The following is a 9,698-nucleotide window of genomic DNA, read 5'->3' as shown; positions in this document are numbered from 1 at the left end:
TAGTAATCAGTCCGTACTCAAAGTTAAGGGGAGCTTGCGCTAGAAGAGAGTGCGCCTACATTACACTCACTCCCTCTTTAGATGAATGTAACATATAACTATATGTAACAAAACGTTCAATTTACCTTTAATAAACCATATTTAAATAGGCATGCTTTCACCATAGCAGTCCATAAGTAAAAGTTGCTGGTGAACGCAGCAGGCCAGGCAGCATCTCTAGGAAGAGGTACAGTCGACGTTTCGGTCCGAGACCCTTCGTCAGGACTAACTGAAAGAAGAGCTAGTAAGAGAATTGAAAGTGGGAGGGGAAGGGGAAGATCCAAAATGATAGGAGAAGACAGGAGGGGGAGGGATGGAGCCAAGAGCTGGACAGTTGATTGGCAAAAGGGATATGAGAGGATCATGGGATGGGAGGCCCAGGGAGAAGGAAAGGGGGAGGGGGGAATCCCAGAAGATGGGCAAGGGGTATAGTGAGAGGGACAGAGAGAGAAAAAGAGAGAGAGGGAAAATATATATATAATAATAAAAAATAAATAACGTATGGGGTATGAAGGGGAGGTGGGGCATTTATGGAAGTTAGAGAAGTCAATGTTCCTGCCATCAGGTTGGAGGCTACTCAGACGGAATATAAGGATTAACAGAAGTTAGAGAAGTCAATGTTCATGCCATCAGGTTATTAACGGAAGGCTTATGGTCTAGTCTTCAATCTGTCTATCTATTCTTGGCCATCTCATGTAGCTCTGGGTGATACTCTTCATCGAGGTGTTCTTTATGCAGATTCTGACACGCAGTTTAGAGGGAACCACAACATGAGATCTACACATCAGTTTTCATTGACATACTGACAATTGGTCTCACCTCACTGAGAACTCTGGAAACCAAGGGTTACCATGAGCTTGCCATCCTTGCGTGGTGATGTCATAGACTTTTGACAATGTTGGGTCATTCCTTGTTTCTCTTTGTACTTCAGAATTTGTTACTAGCAACCGGTCTGTCAATACAGTGTGGAACACTTCTGCTGGTCACAGTATGAAGACTTTCTTCTTCAGTTGCCAATAGTAGAAAATGAGACAAGTCATCAGCATTGCTATGTTGTTTGGTACCCTTGAACTCTATGCTATAGGAGTGGGCTCCTCGGAAAAGTGCCCAATGTTGCAACCAAGTTACTGACATCACTGGGATTACATTTTTAGGACTGAAAATGGACACAAGGGGCTGGTGGTTTGTCACCGGAGTAAACATTTGTCTGAAGAAGTAGTGGTGGAACTTCTTTATTCCCCATACTAGACTAAGGGTTTTTCAGTCGATCTGTGCATAGTTGCATTCTGCGTTCATCAGTGATCTTGAAGCAAATGTAATCAGGCATTCTGATCCATCTTTCATTGTGTGTGACAAAACGGCATCAATGCCATAAGGGGATGTACTGCATGCCAGGCTGATGTGCAGAGATGTTCATAATGGGTGAACAGTTCATCTGATGTTTTTAGTCTCTGTTTCCTGTCTGAAACTCTGCATTCAATGGATGCAGCACTGTAGCAATGTTTGGGAAAAACTGGTGTTAATAGTTTACAAGGCCAAAGTATGACCTGAGGTGTGACACATCTTCCAGTTTGGGTGCCTGCGACACTGCTTCAACCTTCTCTTGTGAGAAGATGGGTGAAGCACCTTCAATAACTGCAAAAGACTGAAGTTGGGTAAAATACTGAAAGGCTTTTATTCGCTATACAATGCGACTTCCATGCTGAGTGTCTGCCCCCGGACTGAGGGGGAGGGGCAAGGCGAAATCACCTTTATTCAGGAATCTGTGGGAGGAGCCACAGGGCCAGTTAGCAGAGGGGTGTGTCCAGACAGTTAACCCAGTTACAACATATATATGGTTTACCACAATGGGCATGGCCAAGTCCCTCTACTCAACCCTGGTGATAGTGCCAGATGCCTCCAAGCTCTGCAGTTCAGCATCCTCTTTAGGACATGCTTTATGAAATCTTGGTGTTGCTGCTTCATCTAGTTCAATTCAGGCCTTCATGCCTTTGAGTTTGCCAGTACTCTTCTCAAACACTTTCTCATTAGCATTAAGCAGTTATGACAGTCTTTGGTTAGTACTATTGTTTGGGCTGCAGTTGCCTATTGATGACACATTGAGAGCTTTGAATATGTGCCATTCTAGTTGGATTGTTCTCAACCATTCGCATCTAAAAAGTGCTGGCCCTTGACTTTTCAACACATAAAGCCCCAGCTGCTGTGTTTTTGCCTCCATACATCACATTTACTTTCAGTTTGCCTCTGGGAGACACTTTTTCACCTGTGTAGGTCTTTACCGAAGTCTTTTCTAATGGTAGCTTGCAAAACTGTCAGCCTCTGAAGTTATAGACAAAGCTGACCCTGTATCCAACTCCATTTTCAGTTTGACACCAGACTCTGTGCTTTTCCTGTTTGGTTAAGCTTTTTATCTGACTTGCATATTTTCTCAATGTGACCTTATCTGTGACAATTCCTGCAAACTTTTTCTTTGAACCAACAGTTATTTGTATCATGGGATGATTTGCCATATTGATAACTTTTTTGGACCCTTCAGGGACAATTTTTTGTTTCACATTCTAAATTCTCTTTCTGTGGGTCTGCTGCATCCTTTGCTGCAGTCTCTAATGATATTTCAATGGTCAATCCTCGTTCTAAGGTTAGGTCTCTTTCTGACAGGAGCCTCTTTTGAATGCTTTGCCTGTTACGTACCCCGTAACTGGGTTGCCAAACCAGCAGAAATGGATCACTCAGTTGGAGTCTGGATTACTAGAACTAAGAAAGTTTTATTAAAGAAACAAGCAACACAGTACTCTAATCAAAAGGATAATGAATGCAACAGTCAGGCAATGATAAACATACATGTACACAGAATTAAGATAACAGGATCAATCAAGCTCTATCGTTGTCTAGGGGTAAATGACCAGTTTCAAAGTGACACAAAGTTCAGTTCAATTTAGTTAAGTTCAGTTCGCAGTAATCGCTGCCGTGGCGATGGACAGTTGGGGGGGAGGAGAGAGAGAGCAAAACGAATGAATATAGAAACATAGAAACATAGAAAATAGGTGCAGGAGTAGGCCATTCGGCCCTTCGAGCCTGCACCGCCATTTATTATGATCATGGCTGATCATCCAACTCAGAACCCCGCCCCAGCCTTCCCTCCATACCCCCTGACCCCTGTAGCCACAAGGGCCATATCTAACTCCCTCTTAAACATAGCCAATGAACTGGCCTCAACAGTTTCCTGTGGCAGAGAATTCCACAGATTCACCACTCTCTGTGTGAAGAAGTTTTTCCTAATCTCGGTCCTAAAAGGCTTCCCCTCTATCCTCAAACTGTGACCCCTCGTTCTGGACTTCCCCAACATCGGGAACAATCTTCCTGCATCTAGCCTGTCCAATCCCTTTAGGATCTTATACGTTTCAATCAGATCCCCCCTCAATCTTCTAAATTCCAACGAGTACAAGCCCAGTTCATCCAGTCTTTCTTCATATGAAAGTCCTGCCATCCCAGGATTCAATCTGGTGAACCTTCATTGTACTCCCTCTATGGCAAAGACATCTTTCCTCAGATTAGGGGACCAAAACTGCACACAATACTCCAGGTGTGGTCTCACCAAGGCCTTGTACAACTGCAGTAGTACCTCCCTGCTCCTGTACTCGAATCCTCTCGCTATAAATGCCAGCATACCATTCGCCTTTTTCACCGCCTGCTGTACCTGCATGCCCACTTTCAATGACTGGTGTATAATGACACCCAGGTCTCGTTGCACCTCCCCTTTTCCTAATCGGCCACCATTCAGATAATAATCCATTTTCCTATTTTTGCCACCAAAGTGGATAACTTCACATTTATCCACATTAAATTGCATCTGCCATGAGTTTGCCCACTCACCCAACCTATCCAAGTCACCCTGCATCCTCTTAGCATCCTCCTCACTGCTAACACTGCCACCCAGCTTCGTGTCATCCGCAAACTTGGAGATGCTGCATTTAATTCCCTCATGCAAGTCATTAATATATATTGTAAACAACTGGGGTCCCAGCACTGAGCCTTGCGGTACCCCACTAGTCACCGCCTGCCATTCTGAAAAGGTCCCGTTTATTCCCACTCTTTGCTTCCTGTCTGCTAACCAATTCTCCACCCACACCAATACCTTACCCCCAATACCATGTGCTTTAAGTTTGCACACTAATCTCCTGTGTGGGACCTTGTCAAAAGCCTTTTGAAAATCCAAATATACCACATCCACTGGTTCTCCCCTATCCAGTCTACTAGTTACATCCTCAAAAAATTCTATGAGACTCGTCAGACATGATTTTCCTTTCACAAATCCATGCTGACTTTGTCCGATCATTTCACCACTTTCCAAATGTGCTGTTATCACATCCTTGATAACTGACTCCAGCAGTTTCCCCACCACCGACGTTAGGCTAACCGGTCTATAATTCCCCGGTTTCTCTCTCCCTCCTTTTTTAAAAAGTGGGGTTACATTAGCCACCCTCCAATCCTCAGGAACTAGTCCAGAATCTAACGAGTTTTGAAAAATTATCACTAATGCATCCACTATTTCTTGGGCTACTTCCTTAAGCACTCTAGGATGCAGACCATCTGGCTCTGGGGATTTATCTGCCTTCAATCCCTTCAATTTACCTAACACCACTTCCCTACTAACATGTATTTCACTCAGTTCCTCCATCTCACTGGACCCTCTGTCCCTTACTATTTCTGGAAGATTATTTATGTCCTCCTTAGTGAAGACAGAACCAAAGTAATTATTCAATTGGTCTGCCATGTCCTTGCTCCCCATAATCAATTCACCTGTTTCTGTGTGTAGGGGACCTACATTTGTCTTTACCAGTCTTTTCCTTTTTACATATCTATTAAAGCTTTTACAGTCCGTTTTTATGTTCCCTGCCAGTTTTCTCTCATAATCTTTTTTCCCCTTCCTAATTAAGCCCTTTGTCCTCCTCTGCTGAACTCTGAATTTCTCCCAGTCCTCAGGTGAGCCACTTTCTCTGGCTAATTTGTATGCTACTTCTTTGGAATTGATACTATCCCTAATTTCTCTTGTCAGCCACGGGTGCACTACCTTCCTTGATTTATTCTTTTGCCAAACTGGGATGAACAATTGTTGTAGTTCATCCATGCAACCTTTAAATGCTTGCCATTGCATATCCACCGTCAATCCTTTAAGTGTCATTTGCCAGTCTATCTTAGCTAATTCACGTCTCATACCTTCAAAGTTACCCCTCTTTAAGTTCAGAACCTTTGTTTCTGAATTAATTATGTCACTCTCCATATTAATGAAGAATTCCACCATATTATGGTCACTCTTACCCAAGAGGCCTCTCACAACAAGATCGCTAATTAACCCTTCCTCATTGCTCAAAACCCAGTCCAGAATAGCCTGCTCTCTAGTTGGTTCCTCGACATGTTGGTTCAAAAAACCATCCCGCATACATTCCAAGAAATCCTCTTCCTCAGCACCTTTACCAATTTGGTTCACCCAGTCTACATGTAGATTGAAGTCACCCATTATAACTGCTGTTCCTTTATCGCACACATTTCTAATTTCCTGTTTAATACCATCTCCGACCTCACTACTACTGTTAGGTGGCCTGTACACAACTCCCACCAGCGTCTTCTGCCCCTTAGTGTTACGCAGCTCTACCCATATCGATTCCACATCTTCCCGGCTTATATCCTTCCTTTCTATTGCGTTAATATTCAAGGCTTCCACACAGACCTTTGCAGTCAGCTTTCGGGCGAGTCCTTTGTGATGTCACCTGAGGTCACCGACCGTGACCCCTCCGTTTCCAGATACGATCGTTTCCCTGCGGTGAACCTGGCACCCAGGCAAGGGTGGACACACACCAGGTTCCCGCCGATCGTGCCTTTCCACCCTGTGCGTCTATGGCCCGGTACTTCCCACCGACTTGTGAGAGACGCACTGCTTTCAGGGTCTTGTTACCTCGGGTGTCATGTGTGTCCTGCCTTAGCGAACCTGTCCCTTTTTATCCCCCTGCTGGGGTATCGCCTGTCCATCGCTTCAAACAGTTCAGGGTTCAAAGGGGGAGCCGATCTTGACAGCTCTCCTTCCTTCATTAACATCTCCAAATGCTGCTCCATTGTTTTCCTTATCTCTGTCTCTCCTGAAGACAGGTGGCAGACCAACTGCTGATTCCACTGGTGCCAGCACAGGACAGCTACATCTTAATCTATGTGTATTCTTGTCACACTTCCCCCCTTTAAGGATTTTTACCGGGGGTAAAAATTACAAACATGAATACATTATTTGATACACACAAATATACATCTTTATCAGCTATTTGGCTAATACAGCGAGTTTGAAGTTGTCAACACCTGACAGACAGTCAGCCATCACATTTTCTGTTCCTTTTATATGTGTTATTAATAATCCCTTAGACCAGGCTCCAACTTAGCAAACTTCATAGTGGCTAAAAACACTGATGAATTGCGATGAACGTAACCTCTCATTGGGTTTCGTCCCGGACCACAATAACAAGGGTCGTCCCATTCCGACTTAGTTTTCTCTCGCAAGCGCTTAGTAGGAGGGGGAGGGGTAGTAACCACAGAGTTATTGCAAAACTTCCTACAGTACCCCACCATCTCCAAGAGCCTTCTGAGGGCCTTCTTGTCTGTCGGGGTTGGGATGTCAGAGATAGCCTGCACTGTAGCTTGCATCGCTGCCAGCTGCCCCTGTGTCACCCCAATTCCCAGGTAAGTGACCTTCGCGTGGCCGAACTCATTTTTTTTGAGGTTCACTATCAAGCTGGCTTCAGACAGCCGTATTACATTGCCAATACGCACCTCTGTGTTCGTCAGCCCTTTAGTCACTGAATTACTCATTCTATATGATTGTTGCTCGCTAGGCTGACCTAGTGTAACAGACACCACCCAACGTCCCAGTTCTTTGCATCGCCTCGGGACAATCAAACACACGTGTGCGAGTCGTTTAAGTACTTCTCCTAAAGAGTCACTTTGTTCGGGGATTAGGGGAGAGATCTTATCAGCAGCGCTGGCCAAAACAATAGCCTTCTCCCATCTGGTCGATACCATACTCATCTTTTCAAAATGGTTTTTTTCTCTTATCAGGGGGACCCTAGCTTCATTGATTTCCGCGTTAACACCGACTAGGTTTGTTAGCATATCAAAAGCCTGTGACCGTCTCAGTTCGTGTCGGTCATAATCAATAACATCCTTCCTCCTGGGCAGCCGGTAAACCTCTTTCATGATTCCACCAACTGTTCCCTCCAGTACCGCAAAATGTCCACCGGGGGGTACCTTGTGGGCCAGGTTAAAAACCTCATCCCCATAACTCTTTTGCACCACCCCCCATTCCTCATCTGCGGGTACTGTACTTGGTTTCCCTTTCTTCCTTAGCACTTCCTCCTCCACACAATAGCCTACTAGTTCCCTTGTTAATTCTGTGTCAGAGAGAGCTGTCCCTGCCAAAGCCATCAGCCCCTCGTCTCGCTCCTGCGCCTGCACAAATTCTTTCCTGGCTAATGCTAAGTCTGTCTCAGCTCCCTCACTACCTCTTGTTTCACTACACTCCTTCTTTTCACTTTCTACCCCCTTCTCGTACAAGGCTGGCAGAAATGTCTCAGCTAAATTTACTACCGCAGTCCCGTGATGAACCTGTGAGTTCATGGGCGGGGCCTCAATGCTGGCAGGCTGACCTGTCAATCTCACTGCTTCGAACACGATTCCCCCGGCGAGGTCATTACCAAGCAAGACTTCCACACCTTTCATCGGTAATTCGGACCTCACCCCGATCGTGACTAGTCCAGAGACCAGGTTGCTTTGTAAGTGTACCTGGTGCAAAGGGACTGACTCTGTCCCTTCCCCAATACCTTTGAACTTGACCTCCCCAGTCTGGATCTCTGAGCTAAACTCTAATACACTCTTTAGTATCAGTGACTGACACGCTCCCGTGTCTCTCCAGATCCGCACTGAAACTGGTTTTAACCCCTCCTTCACCGACACCAATCCGGCCGAGATAAACCTCTCGCGCCCTTCCTGAACTTTGGCAGACCTGTCCTGTCCTAGCGGTTCGTTTACCAGCTCGATACAGCCAGTCAAAATCGTCGTTTTTCCTTTTCCCGTCTCCTTCTTTGGGGCAAAGCACCTGGATGCAAAATGTCCGACTTTCCCGCAATTATAACAGACGACCCCAGGAGACTTCCTACCAGACTGCTCCCGGTCTACCTTATCCTTCTCACTAGTCCCCGGCTTACTTTTTGACTTTTCTGGCGGACTCTCCCCACCATCCTGACTACCCTTCTGGCAGCCTTTACTCGGGGCAAACTTCATTTTATGCGTCAACGCATATTCATCCGCTAACTTAGCAGTTGCGGCTAACGTGGCTGCCTCTTTCTCATCTAGGTAGGGTCTCATACCCTCAGGGACACAACCTTTAAACTGCTCAATCAGGATCAGCTGTAGCAGTCTGTCATAATCCCCCTCTACCCCCTTCAAGGCACACCAACGCTCACAATATGTCTGCATCTCACGGGCAAACTCTAAATACATGCGGTCCCACTGCTTCATTGCATTCCGGAACCTCTGCCGGTATGCCTCCGGGACCAACTCATAAACCCTGAGGATGGCCTCTTTCACCACCTCGTACCTCTGGGCATCTTCCGCGGACAAAGCTGAGTAAGCTTGTTGGGCTTTCCCTTTCAGTACACTCTCAAGCAAAACAGCCCACTTATCCCTCGGCCGGTCCTGACTTGTAGCCACTTTTTCGAAATGGAGAAAGTACCGATCCACGTTGGTATCGTCAAATGGGGGAACCAGCCTAACCTCCTGGGTCGCCCGGAACCCTCCACCTTGGTTCGGCACGGTCCCCTGCTCTGCCCTTATCCTTAACTTCTCCAGCTCAAATTCCATTTCCCTCTGTTTCTCCTCTTGCTCCAGCTGTCTCTCTCTCTCTCCCTCCTGCCTGTCTAACTGTTTCTCTTTCTCCTGCCTTTCTATCTTTTTCTCTTTCTCCCGCCTTTCTAACTGCTTCTGTTCGTGTTCTAACTGCCGTACCCGGAACTTGTGCTTGAGTCTCAGTTTTTCAAGCTGCACCTGTAACGCGTCTCCAGCAGGTTTTTCAATAGACACCACCTCCAGCTCGCCTTGGGGAAACACACCTTTAGATACATAGTAACATACATCAAAGTTGCTGGTGAACGCAGCAGGCCAAGCAGCATCTATAGGAAGAGGTGCAGTCGACGTTTCAGGCCGAGACCCTTCGTCAGGACTAACTGAAGGAAGAGTGAGTAAGGGATTTGAAAGCTGGAGGGGGAGGGGGAGATGCAAAATGATAGGAGAAGACAGGAGGGGGAGGGATAGAGCCGAGAGCTGGACAGGTGATAGGCAAAAGGGGATACGAGAGGATCATGGGACAGGAGGTCCGGGGAGAAAGACAAGGTGGGGGGTGACCCAGAGGATGGGCAAGAGGTATATTCAGAGGGACAGAGGGAGAAAAAGGAGAGTGAGAGAAAGAATGTGTGCATAAAAATGAGTAACAGATGGGGTACGAGGGGGAGGTGGGGCCTTAGCGGAAGTTAGAGAAGTCGATGTTCATGCCATCAGGTTGGAGGCTACCCAGACGGAATATAAGGTGTTGTTCCTCCAACCTGAGTGTGGCTTCATCTTTACAG

General features: G+C 46.2%; 2 protein-coding genes across 2 annotated transcripts in view; one reads left to right on the top strand and one right to left on the bottom strand.

Annotated features, from left to right (window-relative positions):
• Window positions 1-258, bottom strand: part of LOC134351430 (gastrula zinc finger protein XlCGF7.1-like) — a 99,705-nt gene extending 99,447 nt beyond the window's left edge. Inside the window, exon 1 of the mRNA XM_063057541.1 lies at window positions 126-258. The gene's annotated coding sequence lies outside the window, so the exon portion shown is untranslated. The remainder of the gene's footprint in view (window positions 1-125) is intronic.
• LOC134351431 (gastrula zinc finger protein XlCGF8.2DB-like) overlaps window positions 1-9,698 on the top strand; it is a 138,092-nt gene that overhangs the window by 124,892 nt on the left and 3,502 nt on the right. The gene's annotated exons all lie outside the window — the stretch shown is intronic.

Source organism: Mobula hypostoma, chromosome 9, assembly GCF_963921235.1.
Source record: "Mobula hypostoma chromosome 9, sMobHyp1.1, whole genome shotgun sequence".
In the NCBI taxonomy this organism is placed as follows: Eukaryota; Metazoa; Chordata; class Chondrichthyes; order Myliobatiformes; family Myliobatidae; genus Mobula; species Mobula hypostoma.
The sequence above is the reverse complement of the archived record's forward strand: the minus strand, read 5'-3'. Positions and strand labels throughout refer to the sequence as shown.